Source organism: Equus caballus, chromosome 16 (genome assembly GCF_041296265.1).
Source record: "Equus caballus isolate H_3958 breed thoroughbred chromosome 16, TB-T2T, whole genome shotgun sequence".
Taxonomy (NCBI): domain Eukaryota; kingdom Metazoa; phylum Chordata; class Mammalia; order Perissodactyla; family Equidae; genus Equus; species Equus caballus.
Genome location: NC_091699.1, coordinates 8,285,934 through 8,303,911, shown reverse-complemented (window position 1 = coordinate 8,303,911; position 17,978 = coordinate 8,285,934). Strand labels below are relative to the sequence as shown.

The 17,978-nt window shown below is 39.8% G+C and overlaps 1 long non-coding RNA gene across 1 annotated transcript in view; it reads right to left on the bottom strand.

Annotated features, from left to right (window-relative positions):
* LOC138917990 (uncharacterized) overlaps positions 1-16,120 on the bottom strand; it is a 33,863-nt gene extending 17,743 nt beyond the window's left edge. Inside the window, exons 1-4 of the long non-coding RNA XR_011426708.1 lie at positions 15,971-16,120; positions 14,712-14,883; positions 14,360-14,564; positions 13,751-13,806 (exon numbers count right to left, since the gene is read on the bottom strand). This is a non-coding gene — a long non-coding RNA (uncharacterized lncRNA). The remainder of the gene's footprint in view (positions 1-13,750; positions 13,807-14,359; positions 14,565-14,711; positions 14,884-15,970) is intronic.
* Positions 16,121-17,978: the final 1,858 nt, after the last annotated feature.

Genomic DNA, 17,978 nt, shown 5'->3' with positions numbered 1-17,978 from the left:
AAGTCCTAGTTCTGTCATTTATTACTGTGTGGCCTACAACAAGTTATTTAACATTTCTGCTTCCTAGTTTCCAATGCTATAATGTAATCGAAGGTATTTAGTGATGCATGACAAAACACAGACATTCAGTGAATTTCCATTTCTTTCCTTCCTATGAAAGTCCTGTACTCATAAGTGCAACCATATCAGAGCCTATCATACTGCTTCCTAAAACTAAATATTTTTATTATGTATCAAATATTTCCCTTGATAACTATTTCATAAGCTTCCATAGTGTTGCCTTTACTAGTGTGATCTGCCTCACATTTCCTGTGGGATAGTTTACTTAATAGATTTTGGGGACTCATTCTGTTGCTGGATTCTTACAAAGACTCTTTTGTGATAACCTTCTTTGGTTTTCAAGGACATGACCCTGTTTCTCGAGTGTGGTTCCCTACTGTAGCATAAATGTTAACAAATTAAATGCATATCACATAAGAATTTTAATTGTTCATCATATGTTTATGTATTGAAATATAGAGTCGAATTGATATAATTGGTAACATTACCCATTTGCTTTGATTTGAGATGTCAAGTGATTGAAAAAATTTTTAATTCAGAATTGAATTACCTTGCTTATTTGAATTTATCACTTTTGCGTAATTAGGATGAACTAATTTAATTTGCAGTTATCCTTAAATGACTTAACTGATGTCTGCTGAAGTTCTCAAGGCCACAGGATTATGGAGTCATGCTGAACATCACTCTGTCTCTTAGGCTTGGAAGTACAAGTGCACCTTGTGAAGCCTGGAGACAGCAGTTACGAGCTTGATTTTTTCTCCATTAATGGTTTTTTTTCTGTTTTGTCCCCCTCACCTCACTCTAGGCTGCTGCATGTTTCCCAGAAGGACCACATATTGCATTTGGAGGTGGTCCTCCTTTTCCAACTTTGTTCTGATTTTATGTCATTTTTACTTGGTGAGCTCACATCTCAGTTCTGCAAAGGAAAGCTGGTTATTTATCTGGTAACTTATGGTTGGAATCCCCAAGACAGTGCTCTTTATAGAGACTGAGGGTCCTTTAGCAAATATTGCTTTTTGATGATGCATTTTAATAAGCCTTTTAAAAATCTGGATACCAGACTACTGGCTAGAGTACCTGGAAACAATAATTTTAAAATAGTGTTTTTCAAACTGCAGGTCCTGACCCATTAGTGGATTATGAAATAATTCTAGAGGGTGTGACAAGCACTTAAAAAACAATGAAACAAAATGGAATAGATATTAGAGTGTATTACTCGTAAAAAGGTAAGAACAGTTTCATAAAATTTTTATATTCTTTTGGTGTGTGTGCGTATATACTGATTTATGATAAAAAATAATTTATAGATTTATTTTGTGAGTTGCCATCAAAAGAATTTGAAAGTCACTGCCATGGATTTAAAGTTATCTGAAACAGTTTTGTAATATAGCGTTTTGAAATGAAGCCCCAACAATATATGTAACAAATAAAAGTGTAGATAGGTTTTAGTTGCAAATTTAAAAGGGACTGGCAAGTTACTTTTCCTGAGAAGTCTAGCCCTGGGATGACTGGGTATTTTCCAAAGGGCCAGGAACCAGTTATCCCAATAAATGGTAGGGGCCTAAATGCTCTCTCCCTGGGAGGCTCTGAGGTAATGTTCCTCATCTCACTTGTAATGCTGCTGTTGCCCTGCTGCAGTGGCTGTTGGAAGTACTGTGTCTTCCCTAACCAGATCAGAAGGACCCAGTTTTCCCAAAGTCTTGGTCTGCCAGAAAGATGGCATTGCACTTCTCCCCGATTTGTGGGACCTGCACCCAGCTTGGAGAGCTGGAAAACTCCAGCCTTTAACTCCCCTCTTTGCTAGGGAACCACGTTTTCCTTCCCACTGGGTCCTTGGAAGATGGGAAGCAGCAGTAAGGTTACTTGTGTTTTATCCACACCATGTGAGTCTGTGTTTTTGTGTGAAGGCTGACTCAGGTGGAGGAAAGTTCTCTGCCTAGAATTATAAAATTAATGCTAATCAGAGTAATGCAGCATCCCACTTCCAATCTGCTAATGAGCTTTGGGGAGAGATGGCACATCTTCCTGCAGCTGATGGATGCCTCTTTTAGAGGATCTACAACATCCTCCCCAGGTCTTCCCTCAGCTGGGCTAACACACTTCAGAGCAAAAGAATCCTCAGGGCAGGATGGGACCCCTTGCTTTTCTGGTTCTTGTCCCTTGAATTTTCCAAACTTCTCCTCACTTTTCAGTCTACTCTCTCTGCCACTAAAATGGCTGCCTATTAAACTCATCAGTGGAATCTGCCATACTGTGTCACTTAAACTTTTTCCATCTGCTTATGGTTTTTACTTTTTTTCATAGAAAGCCCTGACCTGAATCTCTACTCTTCTTTTATAATGCTTTCATTTTGACCTCATTACTGCTGAAAATCAACCAAACTCATTCATCACTGTCCCTCCCCCCCAATCTCCATTAACATTATCCTGTTATCCAGGTTTTTAACATACACTCAAGAGATTGTCAACAAAAATGGACTAAACCTTTGCATGGAACTTCTCTACCTCCACATGGGACATTTTCAAGAATAGGAGCTTTCAGATGAATTAACAATGTAGATAAATTTGTTACCAACACTAGAATCTCATTCTAAAATATTTTCTACAGCTCAAAACATGGCATAAGGCAGATTCCTATTTAAGAGAAAGGGCCTTCTTTTAAGTTGTCTTGAAGATTCTGAGACTGTCCTTAAGAGCAGTGCTATGAGAGGATATGAGGCACAATCTCAGTCACCCCAAGAGTTAATTTAAATGGAGAAAGTGAGATGGTTTCCCAAAGCACTGGAATTGATTTTTCCCTGAGTCTCTCCATAGTTGTAGATTCTGATAATCACAGAACATAGAGAAGGAAGAAACTTGGTGTTCCTTCTAACTGCCTCATTTCACAAACCAAGAAATTGAGGAGAACAGACATGAGGTCATTAAAGTCATCCAGTTACTTAGTTGCTTACTTCGACTAGGGTGGTTTCAGAAAGGATGCAGAAAAGTACAGGTATTTGAGAGCTACTTAGGGACTGTATTGATCAACACTGTAATAATCAGTTCTGTGCCCTTGGGTGCTGCGACAGCTGGGGGTCCACTGCTGCAGCTGAGAAATAAAGTGTGAGGAAGAAACAAAAACTGAGGGAGTCCATCGCCACTAGACCTGCCTTATAAGAAATGTCAAAAAGCTCTCCTGTCTGAAATGAAAAGGCAAAGGATACAGAGCTTTAAACAAGTTGATAAATAGATAAAATCAGAAAACTGCAACTCTGATCAGAACATGTTAGTAAACAATTGTGATGCAAAGGTTAAAGGGAAAGAAAGCATTAAAAATAACATTAACCATTCCAATTTGGTAACAAATTCACAATAAAGAAAGAAATAATTTTGACAACAAAAATAGCAAGGGAAGAAGAAAAAGACAGAACTTGCCTAGTCAAATGAAGGAAAAATGCTATCAGCAGAAAAGGAACTATCTCATCTGTGAGACCTTTTATACAAACCTCATGGTAACAACAAAACAAAAATTAAGGCAGAGTCATGAAACATAAAAAAAGAGGAAACTGAAAAACACATCACCAAAAACCGTCAAGCTGAAATTGTAGTGAGAAACACCAGGAAACAGAAACAAAGGAAATATAGAGCAACCATAAAACAAAAGATAAAATGGCAATAGTAAGTCCCTATATATCCATAATCATCCTAAATGTAAATGGATTGAATGCACCAATGAAAAGACAGAGAGGCTGGACAGGTTAAGAAAAAGACCCAAAACCAGCCAGACTTACAAAGAAAAAAAGGGAGAAAGCTCAAATAAACAAAATCAGAAATGAGCGAGGAGAAATAACAACAGACTCTGCAGAAATACAACAGATTATAAGAGAATACTACAAAAAACTATATGCCAACAGAATGGATAACCTAGAGGAAATGGATAAATTCTTGGACTCCTACAATCTCCCAAAGCTCACTCAAGAAGAGGCAGACAATTTGAACAGACCAATCACAAGGAAAGAGATTGAAACAGCAATCAAAAACATCCCAAAGAATAAAACCCCAGGACCAGATGGCTTTCCTGGGGAATTCTACCAAACTTTCAGAGAGGATTTAATACCTATCCTTTTCAAGCTATTCCAAAAAATCAGGGAAGATAGAACACTTCCTAACACATTCTATGAGGCCAACATCACGCTGATACCAAAACCTGACAAGGACACCACGAAAAAAGAGAACTACAGGCCAATATCACTGATGAACATAGATGCAAAAATTCTAAACAAAATTTTGGCAACCAGAATTCAGCAATTCATCAAAAGAATCATACATCAGGATCAGGTGGGATTCATACCAGGGACACAGGGATGGTTCAACATCTGCAAATCAATCAACGTGATACACCACATCAACAAACTGAGGAATAAAAACCACATGATCATCTCAATAGATGCAGAGAAGGCATTTGGCAAGAGCCAACAGCCATTTATGATAAAAACTCTGAACAAAATGGGCATAGAAGGAAACTACCTCAACATAATAAAGGCCATATACAACAAACCCATAGCCAACATCATACTCAATGGGCAAAAACTGAACCCCATCCCCCTGAAAACAGGAATGAGACAAGGATGCCCTCTATCACCACTCTTATTTAACATAGTACTGGAGGTCCTGGCCAGAGCAATCAGGCAAGAAAAAGGAATAAAAGGAATCCAAATAGGGAGGGAAGAAGTGAAACTCTCACTGTTTGCAGACGACATGATCTTATATATAGAAAACCCCAAAGAATCCATTGGAAAACTGTTAGAAGTAATCAACAACTACAGCAAAGTTGCAGGGTATAAAATCAATTTGCATAAATCAGTAGCATTTCTATACTCCAGTAATGAACCAACAGAAAAAGAACTCAAGAATACAATACCATTCACAATCGCAACAAAAAGAATAAAATACCTTGGGGTAAATTTAACTAAGGAAGTGAAGGACCTATATAATGAAAATTACAAGGCCTTTCTGAGAGAATTGGATGACGACATAAGGAGATGGAAAGACATTCCATGTACACGGATTGGAAGAATAAACATAGATAAAATGTCCATTCTACCTAAAGCAATCTACAGATTCAATGCCATCCCAATCAGAATCCCAATGACATTCTTTACAGAATTAGAACAAAGAATCCTAAAATTCATAGGGGGCAACAAAAGACCCCGAATTGCTAAAGCAATCCTGAGAAAAAAGAACAAAACGGGAGGCATCACAATCCCTGACTTCAAAACATACTACAAAGCTACAGTAATCAAAACAGCATGGTACTGGTACAAAAACAGGTTCACAGATCAATGGAACAGAATTGAAAGCCCAGAAATAAAACCACACATCTATGGACAGCTTATCTTTGACAAAGGAGCTGAGGACATACAATGGAGAAAAGAAAGTCTTTTCAACAAATGGTGCTGGGAAAACTGGAAAGCCACATGGAAAAGAATGAAAATTGACCACTCTTTTTCACCATTCACCAAAATAAACTCAAAATGGATTAAAGACCTAAAGGTGAGACCTGAAACCATAAGGCTTCTGGAAGAAAACGTAGGCAGTACACTCTTTGACATCAGTATTAAAAGGATAGTTTCGGACACCATGCCTTCTCAAAGAAGGGAAACAATAGAAAGAATAAACAAATGGGACTTCATCAGATTAAAGAGCTTCTTCAAGGCAAATGAAAACAGGATTGAAACAAAAAAACAACCCACTAACTGGGAAAAAATATCTGCAAGTGATATATCTGACAAAGGCTTAATATCCCTAATATATAAAGAACTCTCGCAACTCAACCACAAAACATCAAACAACCCAATCAAAAAATGGGCTGGAGACATGAACAGACATTTCTCCAAAGAAGATATACGGATGGCCAATAGGCACATGAAAAGATGCTCATCATCGCTGATCATCAGGGAAATGCAAATCAGAACTACACTAAGATATCACCTTACACCCGTTAGAACGACAAAAATATCTAAAACTAATAGCAACAAATGTTGGAGAGGTTGTGGAGAAAAAGGAACCCTCATACACTGCTGGTGAGAATGCAAACTGGTGCAGCCACTATGGAAAACAGTATGGAGATTCCCCAAAAAGTAAAAATAGAACTACCATACGATCCAGCCATCCCACTACTGGGTATTTATCCAAAGAGCCTGAAGTCAGCAATCCCAAAAGTCCTGTGCACCCCAATGTTTATTGCAGCACTGTTTACAATAGTCAAGACGTGGAAGCAACCTAAGTGCCCATCAACGCACGAATGGATAAAGAAGATGTGGTACATATTTACAATGGAAGACTACTCAGCTGCAAAACAGAACAAAATCATTCCATTTGCAATAACATGGATGGACCTTGAGAGAATTATGTTAAGTGAAATAAGCCAGCGAGAGAAAGATAATCTGTGTATGACTCCACTCATATGAGGAATTTAAAACTATGGACCAAGAACAGTTTAGTGGATGCCAGGGGAAAGGTGGGGTGGGGGGTGGGCAGAAAGGGTGAAGTGGTGCACCTACAACATGACTGACAAACATTAATGTACAATTGAAATTTCACCAGATAGTAACAAATCAATAACTCAATAAAAAAAAAAAAACGGGGGAAGGCACCTTAAAAAAATAAAATAAAAAATAAAGATGAAGACAAACACACAAAAAAACAAAAACAAAAACAAAAAAAGAAAAAGACCCAAAAATGTGCTGCCTCCAGGAGACCCATCTCAGCTCTAAAGAAAAACATAGGCTCAGAGTGAAGGGGTGGAAGATGATACTCCAACCAAACGACAACCAAAAGAAAGTGAATGTAGCCATAATTCTATCAGACAAAATAGACTTCAAGCCAAAAAAGACAAGAGACAGAGATGGGCATTATATAATGATAAAGGGGATGATCCATCAAGAAGACATAACATTTATTAATATATATGCACCTAACGTAGAAGCACCAAAGTCTATAAAACAACTATTAACAGATCTAAAGGGAGAAACTGACAGCAACACCATAAGAGTAGGGAACTTACTACCCCACTTACATCAATGGATAGGTCTTCTAGAGAGAAAAATCAACAGAGAAACGTTGACCTTAAATGAAACACTAGACCGGATGAATTGAATAGATACATATATAATATTCAATCCAAAAGCAGCAGGATATACATTTTCTCTCAAGTACACATGAAACATTCTCAAAGATACACTGTTTGTTGGGAAACAAAACAACTCCCAATAAACTTGAGACTGGAAAGATATCAAGCATCTTTTCCAACCACAATGGTATGAAACTAGAAATCAACCACAAGGAGAAAGCTGGAAAAGTCACAAATATGTGGAGCCTAAACAACGTGCTATTCATTAACTATTGGAACAACAACAAAATTAAAGGAGAAATGGAAAAATATCTGGAGACAAATGAAAAGGAAAATACAGTGTACCAAAATCTATTGGATACAGCAAAAGCAGTACTAAGAGGGAAGTTCCTAGCAACACAGGCCTACCTTGAGAAACAGGAAAAATCTCAAATAAGCAATCTAACAATACATCCAAAAGAATCAGAAAAGAAGAAAAACGAAGTGCCCAAAGTCAGGAGAACAAAGGAACTACTAGAAATCAGAGCAGAAATAAATGACATGGAGAGTAAAAAGAAAATAGAAAAGAGCAGTGAAACTAAGAGCTAGTTCTTTGAAAATATAAACAAAATTGACAAACCTTTAGGTAGAATAAGACAAAAAGAGAGAAGCCTCAAATAAATAAAATCAGAAAGAGAAGAAATCACAAACAATATAACAGAAATACAAAGGATTACAACAGTATTCTTTATCAATGTTATAAACTACATTAACAAAATGAAGAATAAAAATCACATGATCATCTCAACAGATGCAGAGAAAGCATTTGACAAGATTCACCACATATTTATGATAATAACTCTCAATAAAATAATTATAGAAGGAAAGTACCTCAACATAATAAAGGCCATATATGACAAACCAACAGCTAACATTATACTCAATGGTGTAAACTGATAGCTATCCCTCTAAGAGCAGGAACAAGACAAGGATGCCCACGCTCACCCTTCTTAGTCCTAGCCAGAGCAATCAAGTAAGAAAAATAAATAAAACATATTCAAACTGGAAAGGAAGAAGTAAAACTGTCACTACTTGTGGATGATGAGATTTTACATATAGAAAACGCTAAAGAACCCATCAAAACACTAAAAACAAACTAGCAGAAATAAAAAATCAAGAATATAATCCTATTTACAATCACAACAAAAAGAATTAAGTGGGTAGGAATAAATTTAACCAATGAGGTGAAAGACCTATACACTGAAGACTATAAGACATTGTTGAAAGAAATTAAAGAAGACATAAAGAAATAGAAGGATATTCTGTGCTCATGGATTAGAAGAATTAACATAGTGAAAAAGTCCATATTACCTAAAGCCATCGACAGATTCAATGCAATCCCTATCAAAACCCCAATGACATTTTTCACAGAAATAGAAAGAAGAATTCTAAAATTTATTGGAAACAACAAAAGTCCCCAAAGAGCCACAGCACTCCAGAGAAAAAAGAGCAAAGCTGGAGGCATCACATTCCCTAATTTCAAAGTATACTACAAAGCTGTATTAATCAAAACAGCACGATACTGGCAGAAAAGCAGACACAGATCAATGGAACAGAATTGATAGCCAAGAAATAAACCCATACATTTAGGAACAGCCAATTTTCAACAAAGGAGCTAAGAACATACAATGGAGAAGGGAAAGTCTCTTCAATAAACACTTTTGGGAAAAAGGACAGCCGCACACAAAAGAATGAAAGTAGACCATTATCTTACACCATGCACAAAAATTAACTCAAAATGGATTAAAGACTTGAATGTAAGACCTGAAACCATAAAACTCCAAAGAAGAAAACGTAGGCAGTAGGCTCTTTGCTATCATTCTTAGCAGTATCTTTTTGAATATGTCTCCTCAGGAAAGGCAAACAAAAGAAAAAATAAGCTAATGGGACTACATCAAACTAAAAAGCATCTGTATGGCAAAGGAAACATCAATAAAATGAAAAGACAACCTAGCAATAGGAAGAAGATATCTGCAAATCATTTATCCAATAAGCGGTTGCTATCCAAAATATATGAAGAACTAAACAACAAAAGAACAAACTTAGTCAAGAAATGGGCAGAGGATTTCAACAGACATTTTCCCAAAGATATACAGATGGCCAATAGGCACATGAAAAGATGTTCAACATCACTAATTATTAGAGAAATACAAATCAAAACCACAATGAGATATCACCTCATGACCATCAGAATGGCTATTATTAAAAAGACAAGAAATAAGAAGTGTTGGAGAGGGGCCAGTGCCATGGCCGAGTGGTTAAGTTCGTGTGCGCTACTTCAGCAGCCCAGGGTTTTGCCAGTTTGGATCCTGGGCCTGGACACGGCACCACTCATCAAGCCATGCTGAGGTGGCATCCCACACAGCACAGACAGAAGGACATACAACTAGAATATACAACTATGTACTGGGAGGGTTTTGGGAGAACAAGAAGGAAAAAAAGATAGACAACAGATGTTAGCTCAGGTGCCAGTCTTTACAAAGAAAACAGAAGTGTTGGAGAGGATGTGCAGAAAAGGGAGCCCTCATACACTGCTGGTGGGAATGTAAATTGGTGCAGCCACTGTGGAAAACAGTACAGACATTCCTCAAAAACTTAAAAATAGAATGACCAGGCATGACATCAGCATCACGGCGGAGTGACCCTTCCCTTAGACTCTCCTCCCTAAGAAACAATGAAAAGGACATTCATAAACCAACAGAGGACAGGCACACAACACAAAAGACATCTGAGAGACCCATGCAGCCTTATGTCTGAGGGTGGAGGTGCTGGACCCCCCAGGAGGAAGAAGGAGGAAGTAAGGGGATTTCCTCTCCCTCCCCAGCAATGACCTAGGGCACAGAACCATGCACAGCTCTGAGAAAACAGGGGCCTGGGGGGAGACTCTGTGGGAATGCCTTCACTCTCCAAGTTCCCTCACATCCCATAGGAAAGCTCCACAAAGGAGGCTAAGCTATTGTGGGGTTGTCTTCATGAAGCCAGCACGCCAGGAGGACAGACAGTGAGGGCAAAGAGAGAACACTCACAGGATGGCAGATGCAAAAGAAGTGCCCCTCCCCCTGCTGGGCTCACAAGCTCAGCCAGTCAGCCAGAGCAAGGGACCCCGTCTAGAGTGCCCGTGCGTACATTAGCAAAGCAGCAGCTACAAGCAGGCAATTGCAGATGGGTCCTGTCAGCATAGATTCCAAAGGACAAGCACAGACACCAGGGATCACAGCAGGCTCAGAATACACAGCTCCTGAACCTCCTCCAGTGGTGGCAAGTGGAATCTGCAACCAGATACCATCTATGTGAAGGCACAAACCAACCCCATCAAATAGTATGAAGAAATATATTAATAGTCCAGACCAGAAGGAAAATGAAAAGCACCTAGAAATCAATCCTGAAGGCACACAAATTTACAATGTAAACGACAGAGAATTCAAAATAGCTAACATTAAAAAACTCAACGACTTACAAGAAAATTCAGATAGTTCAATTAAATCAGGAATAAAATTAATAAACAGAGGGAATACTTCACAAAAGAGATTGACCCTATAAAGAGAAACCAATCAGGAATGTTGGAGATGAAAAACACAATGAGATAAAGAAAAATCTGGATACCCTGAATTACAGAGCTGACATTATGGAAGACGGAATTAGCAATCTGGAGGACCGAAATATAGAAAGGCTTCAGATGGAGGAGGAGAGAGAATTAAGACTAAAAAGAAACGAAGAAATTCTCTGAGAAATATCTGATTCAATTAGGAAATGCAACATAAAAACTATGGGTATTATAGAGGGAGAAGGGAGGGAGAAAGGAGCAGAAAGTCTGTTCAAACCTGGGAAAGGAGCTGGAATTACAAGTAAAAGACGCTAACAGAACTTCTGATTACATCAATGTAAAAAGACCTACTCCAAGGCATAGAGTAGTAAAACTGGCAAAAGTCAGTGACAAAGAAGAAATATTTTTAAAGGCAGCAAGGCAGAAGAAAATAACTTACAAAGACCATATCAGACTTTCAGGAGATTTCTCAGCAGAATCTTTACAGGATATGAGAAGGTAGAATGAGATATTCAAAATTCTGAAAGACAAAAACCTTCAGCCGAGAATACTCTATCCAGGGAAAAAGATCCTACCTATATGGTGGAGAAATAAAAACTTTCCCACATAAACAAAAGCTGAGGTAGTTCATCGCCACAAGACACCCCAAACAGGAAATGCTCAAGAAGACCTTCATACCTGAAAAAGAACAAAAAGAGTTCACAAAGCCTTGAGCAAGGAGATAAATAGGCAGCCAAAGTCAGAAAATTGCAGCTCTCTACCAGAACAGGTTAGCAAAAACTTAATTATGACATTAAAGATAAAGGGAAGGAAAACATCAAAAATAACTATAATCTTGTGATTTTAACCACAAAATCACAACACAAAACAGAATATGTTATGACCAACAAATCAGAGGAAGAGGAAAGGGATGGAACTGGCTTAGACCAAGGAAATAAGAGGCTATCAGAAAATGGTATATCTCATCTATGAGATTTTTTATACAAACCTGATGGTAACCACTAAACAAATAATCAGAACAGAGACACAAATGATACAAAAAAAAGAAAACTGAGGGGCTGTCCCAGTGGCATAATGGTTAAGTTCGCATGCTCTGCTTCAGCCACCCAGGGTTTGCAGCTTCAGGTCCCAGGCACAGACCTATGCATCTCTCATCAAGCCCTGCTGTGCTGGCATCCCACATACAAAAAACAGAGGAAGATTGCCACAGATGTTAGCTCAGCAACAATCTTCCTCAAGCTAAAAGAGAGGAAGATTGCTTACAGATGTTAGCTCAGGGCCAGTCTTCCTCACACACAAAAAAGAGAAAACTGAGAAAACCATCATAGAGAACTACCAAACTGAACTGGCAGTCCAAAATACACAAGACGAGAAACAAGGGAAATACAGAACTGGAAAACAAGTGATAAAATGGCAGCATTAAGCCCTTATATATAAATAATCACTCTAAATGTAAACGGATTGAATTCTCCAATCAAAAGACAGAGTGGTGGGATGGATTGAAAAACAAGACTCATCAATATGCTGCCTCCAGGAAACACTCTTAGCTCTAAAGACAAACACAGGCTCAGAGTGAAGGGACAGAAGATGATACTCTAAGCCAATGGCAAACAAAAGAAAGCAGTTATTGCAATACTTACGTCAGACACAGTAGACCTCAAGATAAAAAAGGCAATGAGAGACAAAGAGGGGCAGTGTATAATGATAAAAGGGACACTCCAACAAGAAGACATAACACTTATAAATATACGTGTACCCAACAAAGGAGCACCAAAGTACATAAAGCAACTATTAACAGACCTAAAAAGAGATATTAACAACGACATAGTAATAGTAGGGGGCCCCAACACTCTACTTACATCGATGGATAGATCATCCAAACAGAAAGTTAACAAGGAAATAGTGGAATTAAATGAAAAACTAGACGAGATGGACTTAATAGATATATATGGAACATTCTATCCAAAAATAGCAGAATACACATTCTTCTCAAGTGCACATGGAGCATTCTAAGGACAGACCATATGTTTTGAAACAAGACAGGCCTCAATAAATTTAAGAAGATTGAAATCACATCAAGCATCTTTTCTGACCAAAATGCTATGAGACTAGAAATCAGCTACAGGAAAAAAGCTGGGAAAGTGACAAATATGTGGAGACTACACAACATGCTACTGAACAACCAATGGATCACTGAAGAAATTAAAAGAGAAATCAAAAAATATCTGGAGACAAATGAAAATGAAAATACACCACACCAACTCATATGGGATGCAGAAAAAGTGGTCCTATGAGGGAAATTCATAGCAATACAGGCCCAGCTTAAAAAACAAGAAAGATCTCACATAAGCAATCTTAAAATACAGTTAGAAAATGAAGAACCAACAAAGCCCAAAGTCAGCCGAAGGAGGGAAATAATAAAAATCAGAGCAGAAATAAATGAAATTGAAACCAAAAAAGAAAAAAGAATAGTAGAAAAGATCAGTGAAACAAAGAACTGGTTCTTTGAGAAGATATGCAAAATTGACAAACCCTTAGCCTGACTCTCTAAGAAAAAGAGAGAGAAGGCTCAAATAAATGAAATTAGAAATGAAAGAGGAGAAATTACAACAGATACCACAGAAATATAAAGGATTATAAGAGAATACTATCAAAAACTATATAGCAACAAACTGGACAATCTAGAAGAAACAGATAAATTCTAAGACTCATACAATTTCCCAAAACTGAATCAAGAAGAAAGAGAGAATCTGAATAGGCCAATCACAAGTAAAGAGATTGAAACAGGTAGCTTAGTGGGAAACTACTTACCCTGACAAGGTTACCCACTCAAAGCTAACAGCCAACATCACAATTAATAGTAAAACACGGTATATTTTTCCTCAAGACTGACTTGATTTCTACTATTTCTACTTCTCCTTTTCCTTTAATGCATGGATCCTGCTAAACCTTATAAATCCATTACAATATAAAGTGGGGAATGAATAAAGAGCTCACCTGAGGGATGTGCACTTTCTGTGGCTCCTGGGCGAGTACAGAGGACTGTGGTTCAGCTGAGGGGACAGAAAGAAGACAGGGGTCCTGAGATTTAGCTGTCTTACAGCTCTTAGATTCACCTCCTCAAATCTCAGCACCCCAGTTGGGAATCATCCTCCCCATAGGCACAGGGCCCTCTGGGCCTTGAAAAGGCACAAGAAGGATCATGGACAGGCAGCAACACCTGTCTTTGAGTGATTCTGAAATGACCACGGAGCTGAAATCTGCAGTTTTTTACTGAGTGAACATAAGCTTTACTTGATTGATTTAACAATAACGCATGCGTCCTTCTGAATAACAGAAAGAAATAAAAACAACCGATTAGTTGAATTAAAGTACGCCAAATGACAAGACACTATTCCTTCATTAAAGTTAACTTAGCAGAAAAATACTCAGTATGCATCATTTACCTATTTTTCTCAGTAATATTATTTAACCCCTGGTATACACAATCCACGGAAAGCCTAGTAAAAGAGATGGGAGGATTTAAGGCAGGAATTTTTAATTGTTCATTTCAGCTGGGAAGTATTTCTCAAAAGGCCCTTTTGATAGATGCTTTTGGTAACTTACCTGTGAGAGAGTGAACTGTCACAAACTGCGTTTCCCTGGACAAGTCACTGAAATTTTCAGGCCCAAAGTCTTTAAATCTTTCAAAAGAGTTAGAAGTAGGTGACCTCGGAAAACTCTTCACAGATCATCATTCTTGGATCCTGTGCCATCAGGATAACGTCACTAATGTCACATGTGGTGGTGGACATGTGTGACAGCAGCACATCTGTAAATAGCGGGGGCCATTTAAGGGGACTGGAGACAGAACTTCCTTCCTCTGCCTGGTTGTCCCTTACCCCCAGACCTTGCCCTCACGGCTCTCCAACAAAGCAGCCTTTCCTGAGCAGCCTGCCCCTGGGCCACCCCAGCTCACCTGTACTTCCCAGGGACGGCCCAAATGCCCCACTGTCACACAATGTGGTGGCTCCTGAAGGTGGCATCATCATCAAGTCTGGTTCATTCTGGGCAGGGGGATCAAGACCTGCTTCTGATCTTGCAAATCTAGCATCTGCTCCTTTCTGGGCTCTTGTCTCTGCTCTGAAGCTCTGGAGAGAGGTCTAAGGTCAGAGGGGCACTCTCTTCCAGGTAAGACTCCCTCACAGAGGCCCCCTGCTTCATGCCCCACAAGGGCTGGTTTGTTTCAAGGCAACTGGGACATGGATCTGAGAAATAAATTCATTTTAGGGGCAAAAAGCCTGACTCTTGGAATTCATTATAACGTTAGACTTCAAGGACAGAAAGCCTGACAATGCAGAGGGGGCCAGGCACCGCTGTCTGACCCAAGGGACCTGAAGAGACACTAGAAATCCCAGGATACATGTGACACACGGTGGGATTCCATCCACATCCTTTCCTTTACATCCCTGGGGACGCAGGGACAGGCCATGTTCCTAAGTGCTGTGAAGGCTGTAATGCCAGTCTTGGGCAGGTGTGACACCAGACAAAGCCTGAGACTGAAGCGAAGCACACCTGCCCTAGAATCCAAATTCCCTGGCTGGGAGCTCCTGACTCGAGCACATCGGGCCACCGACCCGAGCTTCGGTTTCTGGTGAAGTGGTTGTCAGGGTACATTAAACTATCCAGTAAAAAAAACAAAGCGTCCTCTAACTATAACAGCAGATGTCACTTACTTAAGGCTTCCTACCTGGCACTTGTCTAAAATAGTGATCTATGTTTCCAAACGCCGCCGTGAAACAATCATTATTAATATTTATAGATGAGAACCCTGACTCTCGCCCCGGTTCCTTCTGTCGCCCCTGCTTACAGGTGACAGAGCTGGCACTGACCGGGCCTGTAGTGCTCCAGAGCTCGGGCTCCACCGCAGACCCACGGTCACCGTCCGCCTGATAAACGCACTCCTCCCTCCCGCACCCACCGCCGCCGACACGGGCTTCTCTCCGGTCGGCCTGCAGGCGGGCTGGTCACACGATCCTCGGGCACCCTGGACCGCCCCGAACACCTGCGCCCCAGGAGCCCGAGGGCCGGGGTCTCCCCCATTGGCCTTACCCACTCTGACGGCCCGCCCGGGTTTATACACCGCCGCGGGGGGCGACGGGGTCCCAGACACTTCCTGCTCCCATCCCCAAGCACACGCACACCCTTCCCAGCTAGTCCCTCGCCCTAGGTGCGCACCCTGCATTTTCCGAGCACACCCCAAAGTTCCCCAACGGTTCTCTGGAGTCCTGAGAAGACAAACGAGGAGGCTACGGCTGCACATGCGCAGAAGGAGCGTGGCGTCCCCTTCCCAGAGTCCAGGCGGTGAACCTCACCTATTTAAAACTACATTTCCCATAGGCCTCCGCGTCTACATTTCAAGTCACTCTTGGCCTTTCCGCGAAAGCGGGAGGACGGTGTTCTTAAATCTCTCCTGCCCAGGGTCTTCCGAGCCCGAAGAGGTTAAGGGTTAAGCCTGAACTCTGCTGTCAAATGCAAAGGGTAATCCGCTATTGGCTCCCGATTAAAATAGCCTTTTTTTTCATAAGTCATTTGGAGGTAATTGGGGAAATTTGAATACGGATTGGATATGGAAAATATTAAAATATTGCTTAGATGGTGTGAAAAAAATTTGGAGTTATGTAGGAAAATTGACTTTGTAAAAAGAAAAAGACATGATGACTGAAGTAGTTAAATTATATAGCTGTAAAATTATAATTTTACAATTTTTCAACCTGGGACCTCCACCCTGTTCCTTTACAGCCGCGGGACCCACCAACCCCTGAGCCCCATCCTGGCACGCCTGGGGCCCAGTGTGCAGATTCTACTGAGGGTCTGCACAGGTGCTCCAGGGGTGGATGTTTATAGGAAATCTGTTGGGTTTTATACATTAACATTGCTTCTTGCTGAATTCTCTTATTGTTTCATAAATTTTTGTGTTAAATATCTTGGATTTCCATGCACATAATGACAAGTTTGCTTGCTTTTTGCTGACGTTTATAATTCTTTGTCATTCTTTAGCAAATTCCAGATAAAAGCACAAGAATGCTGGTTAAACTATATTAAATCAATCATAATAGACTTTAACATAAAGATCACGAAGGAGAGAAAGTGGTCACAACATATGTCATTTAACAAACATTTATTGAAAACTGACTGTACAATCGACATCATTCTAGGTGCTGGGATAGCAACATCAAATAAAAGAGAGTAAATTCCCTACCCCCATGGAGTTTATGATCAGGGTTGTTGTGGGGCCTATTAGTCAGGGTCCCCTCAAGAAACAGGTGTCAGTTGTCAAGAAACCATGGGACACTTGAGGAGAGTCTAATAAATAGGGCTCTAAAAATGTGGGTAGGGTTAGTGAAGCATCCTGTAACTAGTGTTGGTAGAGAGTTATTATCACCCCCAGGGCTGTAGTGAGAGTAGGTAACATTATCAGAACTTAGCACAAAAGGCCACCCTTATGAGAGCTGTGGTCTTAGGAAGAGAAACATTGTGAATGCCCATTACATGGCTCAGCACGGAGAGCCAAAGGAATAAATACCCAACACCTCACTTGTTCTCTTCCCTCTGATATCCTATCCTCTGTTAAGCATTTATAAACCCCATTCAATACCTAGTATTAGAATTCCATCCACATATGTCTCTTCTAGACCTTTTTGTCACCAATTTTCCAGTCTTATTCTTGTTTAGCCCCCTACTACCTGTCAACTCACTGAGCTACTGGACATAAATCAGTATAAATCGAAACTCAAGTACATGTCAGTTCTTCACAAAGTGAACTAAATATACCTCTTAAACTCTACCCACTGAGAAGATTTTTTTCACCACACGTTTCAGAACCACCCCTAAGTGAGACTGTAATTGTAGCAGCCATAATTTCCAATGATGCCACCATACACTGTAAACCCAGTTTGAAGGAGAGTTGATGGGTATGTGGCCACAGGTCTCCCTTGGGGACTTTTGGGGAACGTTTAATTGTATATTCTTGTGACCAAGTTATGAGGAATTTTGTCAAAGGGACCCAGCCTTCCCTTTAGTCAAAGCCTCCTGTCTATAAAGTAGGATATATCAAGGATTTAGAAAGAGAATCTGAATCCCTGTTGTGGTGATTTGTGTTTGTTTTCTGCCCACAAGATCCAGAATTTCACATGTATATAGATATATATCTCAAGAAGCATCTTAGTAGAATACCCATCTATTT